General features: G+C 46.3%; 1 pseudogene; it reads right to left on the bottom strand.

The window, feature by feature from the left end:
* The window catches only part of LOC101117335 (epididymis-specific alpha-mannosidase-like), a 57949-nt pseudogene that overhangs the window by 30594 nt on the left and 5364 nt on the right, over window positions 1-21991 (bottom strand).

The raw sequence follows: 21991 nt of genomic DNA, 5'->3' as shown, positions 1-21991 counted from the left end.
AGGCTTCCTGGAGGAGGTGACACGCATGCATGCATGCTCAGTCGTGTCCGACGCTGTGGCCCCACGGACTGTAGCCCACCAGGCTCCTCTGTCCATGGGATTTCCCGGGCAAGAATCCTGGAGCGGGTTGCCATTTCCTCCTCCGAGGGATCTTCCCGACCCAGGGGTCCAACCTGCATCTCCTGTGCCTCCTGCATTGGCAGGTGGATTCTTTACCACAAGCACCACGTGGGGATCAGAGGAGGCGACACTACAGGACAATTGGGACTTTGCAGGAAGAGGAGGTGGGCACGGGCCAGTCCTCCGGCAGCACTGCAATAAAAGGCAGAGACGGGACCTGCTGCGTGTGGACAGCGTGCGAGGCTCCGGGAGCTAGGAAGTGGGCAGAGTGTGGAGGGAGTCAGGCAGGAGGGTCAGGACCTGTACCTCCCCCAGAGCCCCTAGCAGGCTCCAAGCAGAGGCCTGAGCAGGCACCGAGTTTGGGGGCCCCTTTCCTCCCTGGCACCGAATCCCTCCCTGATCCCCCACCAGAGGCTCCTACCTGAGGAATAAGGCAGGAAGTCTTGGTGGTCTCGGACCTTCCAGGAGAGCTGGTGAGCGTGCACAGCCTGGAAGTAGTTGCGCAGCGTAGCGTACTGCACCGAGATGCCATGCTGGTATGTGAACTTGTTGACCTCCTCCATTACACGGTCCATGTTGATGAATTGCAGTGAGGCGTTGAAGAACTGCCTGTCACATCCCTGCAGGCCCGGGGACAGAAGCAACGCCCTGCCCTTCTGGGTGTAGAGCCCAGCCTGCAGGGGGAGAGCCCCTCCTATCCCCATGACCACCCGCACTCCCCGTGGCGGGCATGGATCCCGGGCCCTGCGCTGGGTGTGTCTGCTCTCTGCCATGTTAAAGGTGTTTGTCTCACAGCTGCAGCTTTGTACCCTTTCTCAACATTCCCCAATTCTGCACACTCTCTAGGGCCACCTTTGGCTGCTGAAATCTGATCTCTTTCTCTATGAGAATGGTTTTGTAAAATTTCACATAAGTGTGATGATTTAGGTTTTGGTTTTCTGTGTCTGACAGATTCCATTTCCTGACAATTTCTTAAATCCCAGCACTGCTATTAGTTATCAATAAGCTTGATTATGATAAGATACTAAACAAGAATAAAAAGCAGAATGGCTTCCTTGAATTTACTGACTTTGATCCCATCCTCAGAAAGACGTCAAAGTAGAAAAACTGATAAATTCCTGGAAATATATAACCTGCCCAGTCTGAATTATGTGTAAATAGAAAGCCTGAACAAATGAATACTAGAACCAAACTGAGCCAGGATCCAAATACTTCTCAAGAAAGCAAAGATCAACATTCAGTGCTGATGTCTATCGAATGTTGAAGAAGAATTTATACAAATCCTTATTCAGTCAGTTCAATCACTCAGTTGTGTCCAACTTTTTGAGACCCCATGGACTGCACCACACTAGGCTTCCTTGCCCATCACCAAAATCCCAGAGCTTACTCAAACTCATGACATCGAGTTGGTGATGCCATTCAACCATCTCCTCCTCTGTCATCCCCTTCTTCTGCCTTCAAATTTTCCCAGCATAAAGGTCTTTCCCAATGAGTCAGGTCTTTGCATCAGGTGGCCAAAGTGTTGGAGCTTTAGCTTCAGGATCAGCCCTTCCAATGAATATTCAGGACTGATTTCCTTTACTATTGACTGGTTTGATCTCCTTGCAGTCCAAGGGAATCTCAAAAGTTGTCTCCAACACCACAGTTCAAAAGCATCAATTCTTCAGTGCTCAGCCTTCTTTATGGTACAACTCTCATATCCATACATGACTACTGGAAAAACCATAGCTTTGACTAGATGAACCTTTGTTGGCAAAGGAATGTCTCAGCTTTTTAATATGCTTTCTAAGTTGGTGATAACTTTTCTTCCAAGAATCAAGCATCTTTTATTTTCATGGCTGCAGTCACCATCTGCAGTGATTTTGGAGCCCAATAAAATAAAGTCCTTCAGTGTTTCCATTGTTTCCCATCTCTTTGCCATGAAGTGATGGGAACCAGATGCCATGATCTTAGTGTTTTGAATGTTGAGTTTTAAGCCAGGTTTTTCACTCTCCTCTTTCAGTTTCCTCAAGAAGCTCCTCAATTCCTCTTCACTTCTTCCATAAGAGTGGTGCCATCTGCATATCTGAAGTTACTGATATTTTTCCAAGCAATCTTGATTCCAGCTTCTGCTTCATCCAGTCTGGCATTCTGCATGATGTACTCTTCATATAAGTTAAATGAGCAGGGTGACAATATACAGCCTTGATTTACTCCTTTCCCAACTTGGAACCAGTCCATTGTTCCATGTCCGGTTCTAACTGTTGCTTTTGACCTGCATACAAATTTCTCAGGAGGCAGGTAAGCTGGTCTGGTATTGCCATCAAGGATTCGGGAATACAAATCCTTGTTGGTCTCTTTTACAAACTAGAAGGGGACTGAAAGGTTTCAATATAATTTTACAATGCCAAGATTACCCTGACACCAAACCAGGCAAAGAAGCCTCAAGAAAAGAAAATTATAGCTGAATATATCCTAGGAACATAGATGCAAAAATCCTCAACATATAATAACAAACAAAATCAACAGTATTGAAGACGATATTGCATCATCATGAAGCAGAATGCAAGGAATTTATTCCAGGAACGTAAGGATCGATCAACATCCTTAAATCAATCAGTGAGAAAATGTGAGATAAAAATTATATGATCATCTCAACAGATGCAGAAAAGGCTTAAGACAAAATTCAAATTCCATTTGTGATAAAAACTCTCCTGAAAGTGGGTGTGGATGAAAATTACCTCAACATAGCAGAGGCCATATATGACAAACTGACAGCTAACACCAACTCAAGGAAGATTCCTGATTCCCGGGAGATCAGGAAAAAGACAAGGATGATCCCACTCACCACTTATTTAATGTGGTATTATAAATCAGAGCTGCAGCAATTAGTCATGAAAAAGCATGGAAATCAGAACAGAAGAAATAAAATTCTCACTAATGGCTACTGTAATGATGTCATAAAAATAGTGACTATAGAAAACACTAGAGACAAATCTTAAAATTTTTTAAAATATAAATTTATTTATTTTAATTGGAGGCTAATTATGTTACAATATTGTATTGGTTTTGCCATACATTGACAAGAATCTGCCACGGGTGTACATGTGTTCCCCATCCTGAACCCCCCTCCCACCTCCCTCCCCATCCCATCCCTCTGGGTCATCCCAGTGCACCAGCTCCGAGCACCCTGTATCATGCATCGAACCTGGACTGGCAATCCGTTTCACATATGATAATATACATGTTTTAATCCATTCTCCCAAACCATCCCACCCTTGCCCTCTCCCTCAGAGTCCAAAAGACTGTTCTATACATCTGTGTCTCTTTGCTGTCTTGCATACAGGGTTATCATTACCATCTTTCTAAATTCCATATATATGTTTTAGTATACTGTATTGGTGTTTTTCTTTCTGGCTTACTTCACTCTGTATAATAGGCTCCAGTTTCATCCACCTCATTAGAACTGATTCAAATGTATTCTTTTTAATAGCTGAGTAATAGTGCATTGTGTATATGTACCACAGCTTTCTTATCCATTCGTCTGCCAATGGACATCTAGGTTGCTTCCATGTCCTGGCTATTGTAAACAGTGCTGTGATGAACGCTGGGGTACACGTGTCTCTTTCAATTCTGGTTTCCTCAGTGTGTATGCCCAGCAGTGGGATTGCTGGGTCGTATGGCAGTTCTATTTCCAGTTTTTTTTAAAGGAATTTCCACACTCTTCTCCATAGTGGCTGCACTAATCTTAAGTGAATAACAGCAGTAAAGTTGCAGGATAGAATATAAACAGACACAGTCACCTGCTGACTAGTGTTTCCACATACTAACAACAAACCATCAGAAAGAGAAGTGAAGGAAGCAATCCTCTTGATAGTTCCATCAGAAAGGTAAAATGCCTAAGAATACGTTTCACGGAGATGGTGACAGCCCTACACACTGAAAACTAGACGACGCTGTGATGATCAAAATGGAGGAAGACACGAGTTAAGTGGGAAAATATTCTGAGCTCATGACTGCAAGAGGAGGGCTGCATTTTCCAAAGCAATTTACAGATTCAAGGCAAAACCTTTTAAAATGCCAATGACGTTTTTCACAGAAACAGAACAACCAATCCTAAAATTTATGGGAACCACAAAGACTGTGAGTGGTCAGAGCAATCTTTAGTAAGAAAAACAACACCAGAAGCATCGTACACCCTGATTTCATACTTCACTGCAAAGTCATAGCAATCTAAATAGTCTGGTACTGACAATAAAAGATACAGATAGATCAATGGGATAGAATACAGAGCTCAGAAATAAAGCTGTGTGTATATGGTAATCACATTAAAGCAAAAGGGCAAGAATATAAACTGGGGAAAGGACATCTTCTACCAGAAATGGTCTTATGAAAACTGAACATCCTCAGGTGTAGAATGAGGTTGGACCGCTGCCGGTCCTGTACTCAAACAGTAAGTCAAGCTAATTAAAGACTTGATTGTAACTCCTGGAACTACAAGGGCTTCCAGAAGAAAACATAACTGTAAATTCCTCCTCATCAATCTTGATGATGAGTTTTTGGACTTGATATCACATGGAAAGAGAACACAGAGAATAATAAACAAGTAAGACTGCATCAAACTAAAAGCTTCTGCACAGCAAAGAAACTTCATAAATAAAGACAGCCTATGAAATGAAACATTTGCAAGTCATAAATCTGAAAAGGTATAATACACAAAGTATATAAGAACACATATAGATCAGTGCTGGGAAAACTGGTCAACCACTTGTAAAAGAATGAAACTAGAACACTTTCTAACACCATACACAAAAATAAACTCAAAATGGATTAAAGATCTAAACATAAGACCAGAAAGTATAAAACTCCTGGAGGAGAACATAGGCAAAACATTCTCCAAACATAAATCACAGCAGGATCCTCTATGACCCACCTCCCAGAATACTGGAAATAAAAGCAAAAATAAACAAATGGGATCTAATTAAAATTAAAAGCTTCTACACAACAAAGGAAACTATAAGCAAGGTGAAAAGATAACCTTCAGAATGGGAGAAAATAGTAGCAAATGAAGCAACTGACAAAGAACTAATCTCAAAAATATACAAGCAACTCCTGCAGCTCAATTCCAGAAAAATAAACGACCCAATCAAAAAATGGGCCAAAGAACTAAATAGACATTTCTCCAAAGAAGACATACAGATAGCTAACAAACACATGAAAAGATGCTCAACATCACTCATTATCAGAGAAATGCAAATCAAAACCACAATGAGGTACCATTTCACACCAGTCAGAATCGCTGTGATTCAAAAGGCTACAAGCAATAAATGCTGGAGAGGGTGTGGAGAAAAGGGAACCCTCTTACACTGTTGGTGGGAATGCAAACTAGTACAGCCACTATGGAGAACAGTGTGGAGATTCCTTAAAAAACTGGAAATAGAACTGCCTTATGACCCCACAATCCCGCTGCTGGGCATACACACTGAGGAAACCAGAATTGAAAGAGACACGTGTACCCCAATGTTCATTGCAGCACTGTTTATAATAGCCAGGACATGAAGCAACCTAGATGTCTATCAGCAGACGAATGGATAAGAAAGCTGTGGTACATATACACAATGGAGTATTACTCAGCCATTAAAAAGAATACATTTGAATCAGTTCTAATGAGGTGGATGAAACCGGAGCCTATTATACAGAGTGAAGTAAGCCAGAAAGAAAAACACCAATACAGTATACTAAAACATATATATGGAATTTAGAAAGATGGTAATGATAACCCTGTATGCAAGACAGCAAAATGTATAGAACAGTCTTTTGGACTCTGAGGGAGAGGGCGAGGGTGGGATGGTTTGGGAGAATGGCACTAAAACATGTATAATATCATATAAGAAACGAATCACCAGTCTAGGTTCGATGCATGATACAGGGTGCTCGGGGCTGGTGCACTGGGATGACCCAGAGGGATGGTACAGGGAGGGAGGAGCGAGGGGGGTTCAGGATGGGGAACACATGTACACCTCTGGTGGATTCATGTTGATGTATGGCAAAACCAATACAGTATTGTAAAGTAAAATAAAAAGTAAATAAATAAAAGACCAAAATAATAAGTTTGGTCTTTTCAAAGACTTCCATTAAAAAAAAAAAAAAAGATTAGTCGTAATAATGAAAACAATCCAGGTAAAAAAATAGGCAGAGGTCCTGAACAGATATTTGTCCAAGGAGACATGAAGATGCCAACAGACACAGGAAAAGATGCTGAACAAATCAAAACCACACAGAGGTACTACCTCACACCTATTAGAATGGCTATTGTCTAAGTGAAAAGAAACAACCAATGTACATCAGGATAAGGAGAAATTTAAACATTCATGCACTGTTGATTTAAAAGTAAACTGTTTCGGCAGTTACGGAAACCAGTGCGGAGGTTCCTTGAAAAACTAATGATAGAGCTACCACGTGATTCAGTTGTTATGCCCAGTGTCCGAGTCCCCAAAACTGAGAGAATAAGACATCCACAGCAATGCAAAAGCATAAAGGGGTTTATTGCTAGCTTGACCTAGGGCTCAAGTCTCATCCAGTGCAGTGGAGTCTTGATGAGAGCCCCAAGCTCTGAATCACATCTACTTTTATACAGACGGTTCTTTGTTCTTGTAACAGCATAGCTGATTGGTTAAACCGTACGCGCGTGGGGGACTTTTAAACCTTGCATCCCTATCTGGATTGGCTCAGGTCTGGCACAGGCGGGGGGCTATGGGGATTTTTTTCTGATTGGTCGAGCTACACTGCCTGCGGCAGTTCCCAGTGCCTCAGCTTTCCTAGAGACTAAACCTCAGGCCTAGCCTGCCCCTTAGAGCCTGTCCTGGCTTCAGTTTGGTCCTAACACAGTCATCCCACTTCTTTGTATTTATTCAAAGAAAACAAAAACACTAACTTGAAAAGACTTCTGCAACCCTATGTTCATTGCAGCTGTATTTACAATCAGCCAGAAATATGGAATCAACCTACATGTGCATCACTGGATGACGAGATCAAGAAAATGTCATATATGTACACAGTATTATTCAGCATGAAAAGAGGAAATCCTGCTGTTTTTAACAGCATGGATGAAACTTCAGGGCATTGTGCTCAGGAAACAAGTCAGACAAGGAAAGATGAAATACTATATGGTCTCAGGTATACGTGAATCAAAGGAAAACAAAATACGTGGACAATAACGTCATGTATGGAGAGAACATATGGGTAGATCCAAAGACGGGCTGCAGGGTAGGCTAAATGTTTGTCGGAGGTCAGAAGTTATGTTTCCATCTGAGAAACAAGTCAGAGTGAGAGGGTAACAGGCAGGAAGGCCAGAGGTCTCCAAATGGAGGAAATAGCCTGCAAGTGTCAGACATTTTTTTCTCTCTTAAGCGGCAGGAGGAAACAAAGTAGCGATATTTTTCCTTCTCTATACAAATTTAAAAGGAGGTTTCTCTTAAAATTCTGTGTTGCCATGACAGCTGGTTTCACCTGAAGTTAACAAATGCCTTTTCTTATGGAAATGTTTATCTTAGGCTCTGCTAATGTACTATGCATTTACCCCAAACTCTGATGTTATACACCGATATTGTTCCTCTAATCTATGTAAATAACACTATTTGTATGGTGCTCTGCCCTTCTTCATGATTCAAGTTAATCCTTTTATGGCCCAAGATGAACCATTTGGAGCCAAGATTATTCCAAAATACATGTTATGGGTGAGGCGCCTGGTGCCATTCTAAGTTTTGAGACATTCCTTTCTTTCATTAACAGACTGCTGATAACTATATAACTGAAAGGTCAAGGCGAGGTCAGGATGAAAGGTCAGGGCGAGGTCAGGATGAGAGGTCAGGGCAAGGTCAGGCATGCTGAGGCATGCCTGGGCATGCCCGGGCGTGTCGGGACATGTCCCGGCAGAGGGCGCTGCAGATAAGCCCCGGAGACGGCCTGGCAACCAAGCCGACCAATCAGGAGCCGACACGCAGCCCTCGCCATCCAATCAGGAACCGACACGGAGCCCTTGGACACCAATCACCGCTGAGCCCGCGTTTTCTTCCTTATATGGGAGGCCCGGCCGGGACTATAAAACCCTTCCCCACCCTCACAGACTTTGCAGACTCCCTCTACCCCACAGACTCCCTTTACCCCACAGACTCCCTTTGCTTCGCAGACCCCCCTCGCTTCCTTGCTTACCAGCCCCCGGGAGTTCTGCCCGAGAGTGACCGCCCAATAAAAGGCCCTGATCAACGGTCTATAGGGGTGGCTCCTTCTTCCCGCGGCATTTCTTACAATAACATCCAGCTAAAGACTAGCAGGGGGGTACTCCTTCTGCCCCCTTCCGATGCTTATGTCAGAAGCTTTCTCTATCTCCTTTATACTTTAATAAAACTTTGTTACACAAAAGCTCTGAGCGATCAAGCCTCGTCTTTGGCCCCGGATTGAATTCTTCTCCTCCGGGGGCCAAGAATCCCGGTGGCGTAATTCAACAACAACCTTTCAAGAGGATGTAATGCGCAGTATGCTGAATGCATGCACAGGTGGCTTTCTCACTTGGGAGCTTTTCTGACGCCTCTGAGCACAAATTCCACTTTCTTAGGTGCCCTGCTAAGTACCGATGTGGCCTCAGGAAGATTCCTTAACCTCTCTGGTTCTCAGACCCTTATGAGTAGACAGGACACCACAGGCCCTGCCCTTACGCTCAGTGGGGCAGAGAAAATGGGGGAGACACACACATCCCATAAAACAGGGGGTGCTCCATATAGTTTAGCTGTGACAACAATGGTGACTGGGTGTTGGGCACTGTTCCCTGGGGGTGTCTTTCCCACTTGACCTCAAATCCAGCCTATGGAGCAGGTCCTGTCACCATCCCCATTTCACAGATGAGGAAAGTGAGGCTCCGAGTGTTCCCAGTCTCACAGCCCCTGAGCAGGAAGCCAGGATTCAGGCCGAAGCCTCTGCTCCCAGCATTGAGAAGGAGAAAGGAGGGGAGAGCTGGGGAGAGGCTGGAGCCTGCATGGGAGAGGGGCTGCACGGGAGGCAGAGGTTGTTGGGGTGATCCAGGGTGGGGTGAGGAGCCGGTAGACTGGGTGAGGACTCGGGGTACAGGGAAGGAGGACTGAGCCGGGGCTGGGATGGCCCACTGCCTGGAGGGACATGGGCCTGATTAGAACAGGACACACAGTCCTGGGGTGGCCCCAGCTGCTGGGCTCAGACACGTGAGAGCAGCCCTCGTGCAGAGCTGAGCGATCAGGGCCAGGGACCCCCACTTACCCAGGGCCAGAGGACGTGTGGTGTCCGGAACCAGGTGGCTCGAGCCAACACGTTGTTCACCAGGAGACTGGAAAAGCTTGGGATGGTGTCCTCAGTGACGGGGATTTCCATGCTGGGGTACAGGCCATCCGTGGGTGGGCCTGGGAAGACTGGGTCACCATCCCAGTAAAATCCCTCACTGAGAGAGAGACGAGTGTTAGGGACCAGCCCTGAGAAAGGCAGCAGCCCGAGGCCTAGGAGGCCAGGAGGACTTAGCAAGGCCAGAGCAACTGTGCCTGCAGACCCTGCTCGGGGCCTCTGTCTCCCATCAGAGGGCGGAGGGCAGTGGGCGGATGAGAGCTATGTGGACAGAAGGCGTTACCTTTCAGCCCTGCAGGGCCTTGGGCACATGACCCTACAAGCCCGTATTGTTTCAGCTGTTCCGTGGAGCCCACAACCTCCGGGCCCCACTTCCTCCACGTGGATCAGGAGCAATTCATGTGATCACTCATTCTTCAGGTCATCCTTGTGCCCTTCAATTCTGATTCCAAGAACCCTGAGCAGGGTTGCAACCAGAATGAGGCAAGTGAGATACTTGCCTTCACACAAAATTCTGCACTTGTAAAAATCTCAGTAACAATATAATGAGATTTTCACACTTTTCAAATAAAAAAATAATGCAAAAAACATCGTGATGAACAGAATCATAAAATTCTATATAAAAACAGAGCAGTATTACAAAATCCTCAGACTCAGGGAGACTGAGGACACGGAGGCCTTGGTGCTGCCTCCAGAGCCCAGTGCAGCTGCTGTACAGCTGCTGCTGTGGGACCTTGGCTGGGTGTCCAGGCCTCAGTTGTTCTTTCTGTAAGATGGGTGCTCAGTGCGTGCCCTCAGGGCTGGCCATGAAGGGCGTGGCTGAGGTGGTCCAGGGAGGGTGCTGGGACAGGGACTGGCCCGAGCCAGGTGCTCACGAGCAGTAGCTGAACTGGTCCAGGACATGTGTGAAGATTTCCTGCTGCACCGACAGGGATCTGGACCCTCGCCACACGAACTGCAGCTGCTGCAAACCCAGAGGGATGGAGTGAGTGCCCAGGGGTGACATGGCTTCCGGCTCCCCCTCTCCAGGTCCTGCCTGAGTCTCCTCACTGCCCCTGCTGCTCTCAGGGGTTCAGGTCAAGATCCCCCTCTGCTGCCCCCTCCTCAACGTTCCCCCTGACCTCCCAAAGCCACAGAAGGCGGAGGAATCGGCCCTCCAGACGGTGCCTCTCTGCACCTTCATCTGACTCTCCTCAGGGCAGGACTCTCTGCCAGGGCCTGCCAGCCAGGCTGTCTGTAACTCGGCTTGAATGTCCCCAGACATGGGGAGCTCGTTATGGATCATTATAGGTGCAGCAGTTCTGACGATGAGAAAGTGGATGAGTAGATGCGCTCACCACTCACCCGGTTATCCTGCATGGCCTCCTTCAGGTTGTAGTCGATCCTGGAGATGACGTGGGCATTGAAGCCCGCCAGAGCCAAGAGGGTGGGGGTTGTGGAGGATGCGCCAAATGGGTCCACCTGCCAGGAGAACTGCGGCCGGACCCCAAATGTTTCATAGAGAAAGCTGTGTCCTTCTGCAAAGAGACAGCCAGGCGGTTGGCCTTGGGGTGGGCTCTGAGAACTCAGGGACCAGTGGGAACAGCAGAGGGGGCTCAGGAAGCAGAGGAGGCCAGGGAGGAGCAGCTGCAGAAGAGGGGGAAGACTAGGGGTTGGGGGTCTGAGATGGGGGCTCAGCAATCTGTGGAGGGCACACCCTGTCCCCATATCATCTGCCTGAGGAGGGCAGGTCTGATGGCTGCTGATTTGCTGGCCCCTAGTTCCACACTCAGAATCCTCACTTCAATCAGGGAACACTGACCCGGACCCAAGGGATGACTTAGCACTGGTCCCACAGGTCATGGAAAGAACATCCACCTCTGCCCGATTCTTGTCTTCTCCACCTCTGTGGGAACTGGAAGTGGGCATGCAAATAGTTATAGCCGAAAAGATGTATGGGCTTAACTGGCCTGAGTTTCAGGGCAACAATCTGCACATTTTCTATTTTAAAAAGGTTCAGCAAGAAATGTCCCCTTGTACCCCTTTCCTTTCCTGATGACTGGAGCTGTAGCAGCCATTCTGTGATCATGTGGGAAAGGATATGAGAATATGAGAAACATCAGTGGGCTGCAGAATCAGTCCCTAAATCCTCCCCCTTCTTTGTAAGGAAGCAGTAAATATCTTAATGACAACTCAGTGTACCTCAGGTTTTCTCAACACTGTTAGAAAACCTTCCTGAGGTCCAGATGAACAGGTGATTAACCCATAAAACAATTAATCTTTGTACAACATATACTCTCCCCTCTGCCTTTTAGGAACAGAACCACACAGCCCCTCCTAACTAGGACAGGGTAACAGACTCCTGGCAGGAAACTGCATTCCCCTGCCTCCTGACGATGACAGACCATGTGACGAGTTCTGAACAGTGGCTGTGCCCAGAAGCGATGAGGGTAGCTCAGGGCCACCTTCTCGAGGATGCACTGCCCTCTTCCCTTCATTCCCCTCCCCTTCCCAACTGATATGGTATTTCAAGGGAGTGAGGCACCTTCAGCCTCGCAAGGAAGGCAGGGACACCCTATAGGGTGGCTGAGCAAAACACAGCCACTGCTGGAAGCCTCACTGCTCCGTGGAGCAGTGACCCCGAAGGCTTAGAACAGCCCACAGTGTGGACTCCACACCCCAGCCCTGTGCTGAGAGAAGTAACCTTCCCTCTTGCTCGAGTCCTTGTCACTCAGTCACCTTCATGCAGCTGAGCCAGCGTCCTAATGCGCACAAAGACCAGGTCCGGATCCCTGCCCAGTAATGGAGGGCGGGGCCAGAGTGCAGGGGCCAAGGTGCCTGAGAGGCCAAGGGGACACTGGAATTGTGGTCTCCGCCTCAGCTGGAGAGACCTTCTTCCTTCCTCCTCAGGAGAATGTTAAGCAGTTTTTAACTCTGCTGAGGAGGAGTCAGAGAGAAGCAGGGTAGTGGAACAGAGGCGCACCCAGGAGACAGGGGATTACTGGTATTGGGAGGGGGAGGGGGTGGGCACAAGCTGAGAGCTGGGGCAGGAACAACCAGGACAGCAGAGTCCTCGCAGGACTGTCCCAGGCGTGTCCTTCCCTCTTGGAGACATTTGCTTCTGTCACTGCAGTTAGGGGAGCCCCAGCCCCCATGTGACCTGAGCTGGACTCCCTCCCAGAGGATGGGGTGGCTGGGGGCACCCCCTTGTGTCCCGCCTCTCTTCCAGGCCTCTGCTGAGAATCCCAGCTGGGAAGTGTCACTTCAGGGAGGGGATGAGCTCGCATCCCCAGGGCCTGCTGCCCACACTTAGCTCGTCCTGTCCTCTGAGCTGCTGGGAAAACTGCCACCCCCTCATAGAGATATTATATCTGAAACAAAGTCTCAAGAGTGTTTATCAAGACCTAGGAGAATGAAAACACAGTGATTCAAAACCCATGGGATGCAGTAAAAGCAGTGCTAAGAGGGAGGTTTATACCAAGACAAGCCTACCTCAAGAAACAAGAGAACCATCAAATAAACAATCTAACTTTGCACTAAAGCAACAGAAAAGGAGAACGAAACCCCCCAAAGTTAGTAGAAGGAAAGAAATCATAAACATCAGAACAGAAATAAATGAAAAAGGAATGAAATAGATAATAGCAAAGATCAGTACAATGAAAATCGATTCTTGGAGAAGCTAAACAAAATTGATAAATCATTAGCCAGACTCATCAAAAAAAAAAAAATAGAAAGACTCAAATCAATAAAATTGAAAATGAAAAAGAAGTTAGACAACACAGAAATACAAGAGATCATAAGAGACTACTATGAGGAAATATATGCCAATAAAATGGGCAACATGGAAGAAATGTACACATTCTTGGAAAAATATTACTTTCCAAAACTGAACCAGAAAGAAATACAAGATATGAACAGGCCAGTCACAAGCACAGATTCCCAAAACTGTATTCAAAAAATCTTTCAACAGAGAAACACCCAGGGCAAAAGAATGTCTCCACAGGTGAATTCTGTCAAAAGTTTTGAAAACAGCTGTTACCTATCCTGCTCAAACTCTTCCAGAATATTGCACAGGAAAAAATCATCCCAGTTCATTCTACTTGGCCACCATACCCAGACAACAAAACCAGACAAAGATGCCACAAAAAAGAAAAATACATACCAATATCACTGGTGAAAACAGATGTAAAAATACTCAACAAAATTCTAGCCAACTGAATCGAGCAACACATTTAGAAAGATGGTAATGATGATGCTGTATGCGAGACAGCAAAAGAGACACAGTTGTATAGAACGGACTTTTGGACTCTGAGGGAGAGGGAGAGGGAGAGGGTGGGATGATTTGGGAGAATGGCATTGAAACATGTATACTATCATGTAAGAAATGAAGTGCCAGTCTATGTTCGATACAAGATACAGGATGCTTGGGGTTGGTGCACGGGGATGATCCAGAGAGATGATAGGGGGTGGGAGGTGGGAGGGGGGTTCAGGATTGGGAGCTCGTATACACCCGTGGCAGATTCATGTCAATGTATGGCAAAACCAATACAGTATTGTAAAGTAAAATAAAGTAAAAATAAAAATTTTTTAAAAATATTAAAAAAAAATAAAACACACACACACACAAAATAAAAAGATCATACTTTATGATAAAGTAGACTTTATCTCAGGGATGCAAGGATTCTCCAATATACAGAATATTACCCTTACAGGAGAGACGAATCAATCAATATGACATGCTATATTAACAAAATGAAAGATAAAAGCCACATGGTCATCTCAGTGAAAGAAAGAGAGAAAGAAAAAAAAAAAAAAAGAAAAAAAAAAAGAAAGAAAGAAAGAAAGAAAGAAAGAAAGAAAGAAAGAAAAAAGAAAGAAAGAAAAAAGAAAGAAAGAAAGAAAGAAAGAAAGAAAGAAAGAAAGAAAGAAAGTGAAGTCACTCAGTCGTGTCCGACTCTTTGTGACCCCATGGACTGCAGCCCACAAGGCTCCTCCGTCCATGGGATTTTCCAGTCAAGAGTACTGGAGTGGGGTGCCATTTCCTTCTCCAGGGGATCTTCCCGACCCAGAGATCGAACCCGGGTCTCCCCCATTGTAGGCAGACGCTTTTACCCTCTGAGCCACCAGGGAAGTCCCTGGTCATCTCAGTAGATTAAGAGAAAGCTTTTGACAAGATTCTACACTTATTTATTATAACTCTTCAGACAGTAGACATAGAAGGAGCATCAGTTCAGTTCAGTTGCTCAGTCGTGTCCGACTCTTTGCAACCCCATGAATTGCAGCACACCAGGCCTCCCTGTCCATCACCAACTCCCGGAGTTGATTCAGACTCATGTCCATCGAGTCAGTGATGCCATCCAGCCATCTCATCCTCTGTCATCCCCTTCTCCTCTTGCCTCTAATCCCTCCCAGCATCAGAGTCTTTTCCAATGAGTCAACTCTTCGCATGAGGTGGCCAGACCACTGGAGTTTCAGCTTTAGCATCATTCCTTCCAAAGAAATTCCAGGGCTGATCTCCTTCAGAATGGACTGGTTGGATCTCCTTGCAGTCCAAGGGACTCTCAAGAGTCTTCTCCAACACCACAGTTCAAACGCATCAATTCTTTGGTGCTCAGCCTTCTTCACAGTCCAACTCTCACATCCATACATGACCACAGGAAAAGCCATAGCCTTGACTAGATGGACCGTAGTCGGCAAAGTAATGTCTCTGGTTTTGAATATGCTATCTAGCTTGGTCATAACTTTTCTTCCAAGGGGTAAGCATCTTTTAATTTCATGGACGCAATCACCATCTGCAGTGATTTTGGAGCCCCCAAAATAAAGTCTGAGAGTGTTTCCACTGTTTCCCCATCTATTTCCCATGAAGTGATGGGACCGGATGCCATGATCTTCGTTTTCTGAATGTTGAGCTTTAGGCCAACGTTTTCACTCTCCTCTTTCACTTTCATCAAGAGGCTTTTTAGTTCCTCTTCACTTTCTGCCATAAGGGTGGTGTCATCTGCATATCTGAGGTTATTGATATTTCTCCCAGCAATCTTGATTCCAGCTTGTGTTTCTTCCAGTCCAGCGTTGCTCATGATGTACTCTGCATAGAAGTTAAATAAGCAGGGTGACAATATACAGCCTTGATGTACACCTTTTCCTATTTGGAACCAGTCTGTTGTTCCATGTCCAGTTCTAACTGTGGCTTCCTGACCTGCATACAGATTTCTCAAGAGGCAGGTCAGGTGGTCTGGTATTCCCGTCTCTTTCAGAATTTTCCACAGTTTATTGTGATCCACACAGTCAAAGGTTTTGGCATAGTCAATAAAGCAGAAATAGATGTTTTTTTGGAACTCTCTTGCTTTTTCCATGATCCAGCAGATGTTGGCAATTTGATCTCTGGTTCCTCTATCTTTTCTAAAACCAGCTTGAACATCAGGAAGTTCATGGTTCACGTATTGCTGAAGCCTGGCTTGGAGAATTTTGAGCATTATTTTACTAGCATGTGAGATGGGTGCAATTGTGCGGTAGTTTGAGCATTCTTCGGCATTGCCTTTCTTTGGAATTGGAATGAAAATGGACCTTTTCCAGTCCTGTGGCCACTGATGAGTTTTCCAAATGTGCTGGCACATTGAGTGCAGCACTTTCACAGCATCATCTTTCAGGATTTGAAACAGCTCAACTGGAATTCCATCACCTCCACTAGCTTTACTCCTAGCGATACTTTCCAAGGCCCACTTGACTTCACATTCCAGGATGTCTGGCTCTAGATTAGTGATCACACCATCATGATTATCTGGGTCGTGAAGATCTTTTTTGTACAGTTCTTCCATGTATTCTTGCTACCTCTTCTTAGTATCTTCTGCTTCTGTTAGGTCCATACCATTTTTGTCCTTTATCGAGCCCATCTTTGCATGAAATGTTCCCTCGGTATCTCTACTTTTCTTGAAGGGATCTCTAGTCTTTCCCATTCTGTTCTTTTCCTCTATTTCTTTGCGTTGATCACTGAAGAAGGCTTTCTTATCTCTTCTTGCTATTCTCTGGAACTCTGCATTCAGATGCTTATATGTTTCCTTTTCTCCTTTGCTTTTCGCCTCTCTTCTTTTCACAGCTATTTGTAAGGCCTCCCCAGACAGCCATTTTGCTTGTTTGCATTTCTTTTCCATGGGGATGGTCTTCATCCCTGTCTCCTGTACAATGTCACGAACCTCAGTCCATAGTTCATCAGGCACTCTATCTATCAGATCTAGGCCCTTAAATCTATTTCTCACTTCCACTGTATAATCATAAAGGATTGGATTTAGGTCATACCTGAATGGTTTAGCAATTTTCCCTACTTTCTTAAATTTGAGTCTGTATTTGGTAATAAGGAGTTCATGATTGAGCCACAGTCAGCTCCTGGTCTTATTTTTGTTGACTGTATAGAGCTTCTCCATCTTTGGCTGCAAAGAATATAATCAATCTGATTTCATTGTTGACCATCTGGTGATGTCCATGTGTAGAGTCTTCTCTTGTATTATTGGAAGAGGATGTTTGCTATGACCAGTGCTTTTTCTTGGCAAAACTCTATTAGTCTTTGCCCTGCCTCATTCTGCATTCCAAGGCAAATTTGCCTGTTACTCCAGGTGTTTCTTGGCTTCCTACTTTTGCATTCCAGTCCCCTATAATGAAAAGGACATCTTTTTTGGGTGTTCGTTCTAAAAGGTCTTGTAGGTCTTCATAAAACCGTTCAACTTCAGTTTCTTCAGCGTTACTGGTTGGGGCATAGACTTGGATAACTGTGATACTGAATGTTTTGCCTTGGTGATGAACAGAGATCATTCTGTCGTTTTTGAGATTGCATCCAAGTACTGCATTTCAGACTCTTTTGTTGACCATGATGACTACTCCATTTCTTCTGAAGGATTCCTGCCCGCAGTAGTAGATGTAATGATCATCTGAGTTAAACTCACCCATTCCAGTCTGTTTTAGTTTGCTGATTGCTAGAATGTCAACGTCTACCCTTGCCATCTCTTGTTTGGCCACTTCCAGTTTGCCTTGATTCATGGACCTGACATTCCAGGTTCCTATGCAATATTGCTCTTTACAGCATCGGACCTTGCTTCTATCACCAGTCACATCCACAGCTGGGTATTGTTTTTGCTTTGGCTTCATCCCTTCATTCTTTCTGGAGTTATTTCTCCACTGATCTCCAGTAGCATATTGGGCACCTACTGACCTGGGGAGTTCCTCTTTCAGTATCCTATCATTTTGCCTTTTTATACTGTTCATGGGGTTCTCAAGGCAAGAATACTGAAGTGGTTTGCCATTCCCTTCTCCAGTGGACTACATTCTGTCAGACCTGTCCACCATGACCCTCCTGTCTTGGGTTGCCGCACGGGCATGGCTTGGTTTCATTGAGTTAGACAAGGCTGTGGTCCTAGTGTGATTAGACTGACTAGTTTTCTGTGAGTATGGTTTCAGTATGTCTGCCCTCTGATGCCCTCCTGCAACACTTACCATCTTACTTGGATTTCTCTTAGCTTGGGCGTGGGGTATGTCTTCACGGCTGCTCCAGCAAAGCACAGCCGCTGCTCCTTACCTTGGACGAGGGATATCTCCTTACCACCGCCCTTCCTGACCTTCAGCGTGGGATAGGTCCTCTAGGCCCTCCTATGCCCATGCAGCCACTGCTCCTCAGGTTGCTCCTCCCGGCCACCACCCCTGGCCTGGGGCGCGGGGTGGCTCCTCCGGTCCGCCACTGAACTCAGACGTGGGGTAGCTCCTCTCGGCCGCCACTGCTGACCTCGCATGCGGGGTAGCTCCTCTCAGCCACTGCCCCTGACCTCGGACTTGGGGACGTATACGACAAAGCCATAGCAAGCATTGTTCTCAACAGTGAGAAACTGAAAGCATTTCCTCTAAATGAGGAATAAGACAAGGGTGCCCATTCTTGCCACTATTATTCAACATAGTTTGGGAAGTCTTAGCTACAGCAATCAGAGAAGAAGAAAAAAAGAATCCAGACAGGAAAAGAAGTAAAATTCTCACAGTTTGCTGATAACATGATAATATACAGAGAAAACTCTAAAGATGCCACCAGAAAATTACTAGAGGGAATCAATGAATATAGTAAAGTTATGGGATATAAAATTAATAAACTGAAATCCCTTGCACTCCTATACCCTAATAATGAAAGACACATGTACCCCTAATGTTCACTGTAGCACTATTTGCAATAGCTAGGATATGGAAGCAGCCTAGATATCTGTCGACATGGATAAAGAAGTTGTGATACATACATGCAATGGAATATTACTCAGCCATAAAAAGGAACACATTTGGAGGAAAGGGAACCCCAATGCCATCGTGATGTCCTACACACAGTCCCTCTTTAGTGGAGTGAGTCTGGGTAGAGCTCAGCACACACTGCAGTCAATCCTGGCTCATCCGCTGACTCTGTGTCCTTCTTGTATTCTCCATTCTGCTTGTGTTCTCTATTCTATACTCTATGCTGCAGAGGAGCCTGGAAGCCATGATGCCCCCGGCACACCCTGCCTTTAGTGGTGAGTGAGGTGATGTGTGTAGAGAACACTCGTTAAATGGAGAGGAATGTGCCCATTAGTCCCCGTGTGAGTGGTGATGGAGGGGACGATGGTGACAGTGGTGGTGCTGGTGGTCGCAGGGACACTGGTGTTGGAGGTGGTGCAGGTGTAGATAGTGCTGTTGGTGGTATGGTTGTGATGGTGATGGTGTTGGAGGAGCTGGTGTTAGAAGTGATGCAATGACGTGCTGAGCTGTTAGTGGTGGTGCTGGTGGTGGTGCTGGTGGGTGAGGTGATGGCAGAGATGGCATCTGACCTTTACTGACCCTTTACTAGGGACCCACACCCCATAAACTATGTGCTCTGTTGGAATTATCCCAATTTAATCTCGATAACCTGATGCTGGGAGGGATTGGAGGCAGGAGGAGAAGGGGAAGACAGAGGATAAGATGGTTGGATGGCACCACCGACTCAATGGATGTGAGTTTGAGTGAACTCGGGAGTTGGTGATGGACAGGGAGGCCTGGTGTGCTGCGGTTCATGGGGTGGCAAAGAGCTGGACACGACTGAGCGGCTGAACTGAACTGAAATGAATCTCGATGACACCCCTTTAAGGTAGATCTTCCATCACCATCAAGCACTATCACAGAGGAGGGAACTGAGCCCTAATGAGGCTGCATCACGTGCTAGGGTCACAGGGCTGGGAGTTAGCAGAGTCAGGAACCAGCCAGGCTGGCTCGTCTAGAATCCACACCCTCAGCCCCTGCACTCAGGCACACATGAGCACGGTGCCAGCAGTCACAGTGCTGACTGGTCAGTCTCCTGCTGAGAGGGGAAGATGGACTCCAGGACGAGGGCTCAGACGCCCAGTCCCAGCCCCACAGGAGGCCACAGGGACCCTGATCTGGGAAAGGGTAATCGAACCTGTGAGCTGGAGGATCTGGTCATCAAAGTGAGTCACGGCCTCGTCGTGCATGACCTGGCCTCCAAGGACAAACTCCAGGCGACCTTCGGCCACGAGCTGGCGGACCTTGGCATAGTGGGCAGAGAGAAAAAGCCAGGTTACACCTCCCAGGCTGAGCCAGTTGTATTTTCTGGGCACATGCCCATAGCATCTCATGATCCTTCCTTCAAACTCCACAGCCTCATTTATTCTGCAAAAGCAGAACGCTGTCTGCCCTGGTCAGCACTGCTTCCAGCTCCGAGAACAGCACCTGTCTCTGGCTGCTGCTTCGTCAGGCGTATACACAGGTACATATGTCCACGGCTTTTGCTTTTGAATGAAGCCAAGATTATGGAAAACTTGCAGGAACTGTACAAAAAACTCCCATAAATTCTCCAGACTATCTCATTGCTAACATTTTTTACCTCTTTATGTTCACACTCCCCCGTGTCATCACACACAGTCAGTTTTTTCTAAGCCTTTTGAAAGTACAAGTTAGCAACTGTATGCCTTTATCTGAATAGTTCAGGTCATTTTTGAAAGAAAAAGATCATTACAGCAGCTCTAGAATGATCACCACTCAGGCTGTTTCACGTTAGTAATGCGCGCATGCATTCATGCTCAGGTTCTCAGTCATGTCCGACTCTTTGCCACCCCGTGGACTGTGCCCCACTGGGCTCCTCTGTCCATGGGATTCTCCACGCAAGAATACTGGAGTTTATCCTCTAATTTCCAACACTTCCTGAGCATTTCTGTTTCATAATTTTTATGGTTTCAGGCTAGTACGTTTGTAGAATGCTCTTCAAATTGCATTTGGCACATGCTTGCCTAGCAAATATTTTAGAATACAGGAATGAAGGAAATTTCCTGGGACTTCAGTGTGTAGGATGCATTTTCAGTGCTGAGGATGTGACTCTGATCCCTTCTTGGGCTTCCCTGGTGTCTCAGGTGGTGGGGAATCTGCCTACAATGCAGGAGACTCAGGTTTGATCCCAGTGTTGGGAAGATCCCCTGGAGAAGGGAATGGCTATCCACTCCAGTATTCTTATCTGGAGAATTCCATGTACACAGAAGACTGGCGGAGAAGGCGATGGCACCCCACTCCGGTACTCTTGCCTGGAAAATCCCATGGACAGAGGAGCCTGGTGGGCTGCCGTCTATGGGGTCACACAGGGTCAGACACGACTGAAGTGACTTAGCAGCAGAGAGAGAAGACTGGCAGGATACAGTCCATGGGATTGCAAGGAGTTGGACATGAGTGAGTTGCTTTCCTTTTTACTGTAACTAGGGAGCTAACAACCCACAGACCTCATGGCACAAAAATAAAGTATATCCATGAAAGAAGGGAAGAGCGGAAGCATAAATACAGTCAGAGACCGTGACACTGAGCACACCATGCTCCTGGCAGACTGTGGCGTGGATCTGATCTGAAAGGACTGTCTTTGCAGACCGTTCATTTGAGAAATGTGGAATGACACCTGCTGCGTACTGTTTCAAATGTGTACCTGCTTCATGTTGGGCCCCATCCAGGACCTGGAGTCAGCTCACACAACTCACGGAAAATTGCTAGTTTCCAGGGACTTCCCTGGTGGCTCAGATGGTAAAGCGTCTGTCTACAATGCAGGAGACCTGGGTTCAACCCCTGGGTTGGGAAGATCCCCTGGAGAAGGAAATGGCAATCCAGTCCAGTACTATTGCCTGGAAAATCCCATGGACAGAGGAGCCTGGTAGGCTACAGTCCATGGCGTCGCAAAGAGTCGGAGGCTACAGTCCATGGGATCGCAAAGAGTCGGACACGACTGAGTGACTTCACTTTCACTTTCACTTTCAGGGACATATTATTGAATTTCCTGTCTAGGTCTTAGCCAGCACACCTAGCTGTGAGAGGAGGATTAAGTGGTTTGGGTCTGGGGTTGTCCATATAAAGAAGGAAGAACTGCCCAGTGGACACCAGAGAGCTATGCTTTGATTAACAATACTGACCCAGAACCCACCTGTCAGGTATAAGCTGTGTGACCTTGAGCCAGATGCCTGCCCTCTCTGAACCTGGACTAGCTCTGTGCAGTAGGATAAGGGTCCTCACCGTGCAGGCTGTGGGG

Source organism: Ovis aries, chromosome 6 (genome assembly GCF_016772045.2).
Source record: "Ovis aries strain OAR_USU_Benz2616 breed Rambouillet chromosome 6, ARS-UI_Ramb_v3.0, whole genome shotgun sequence".
Taxonomy (NCBI): Eukaryota; Metazoa; Chordata; class Mammalia; order Artiodactyla; family Bovidae; genus Ovis; species Ovis aries.
Note: the sequence above shows the minus strand (reverse complement) of the source record. Positions and strands in the feature narration are given on the sequence as shown.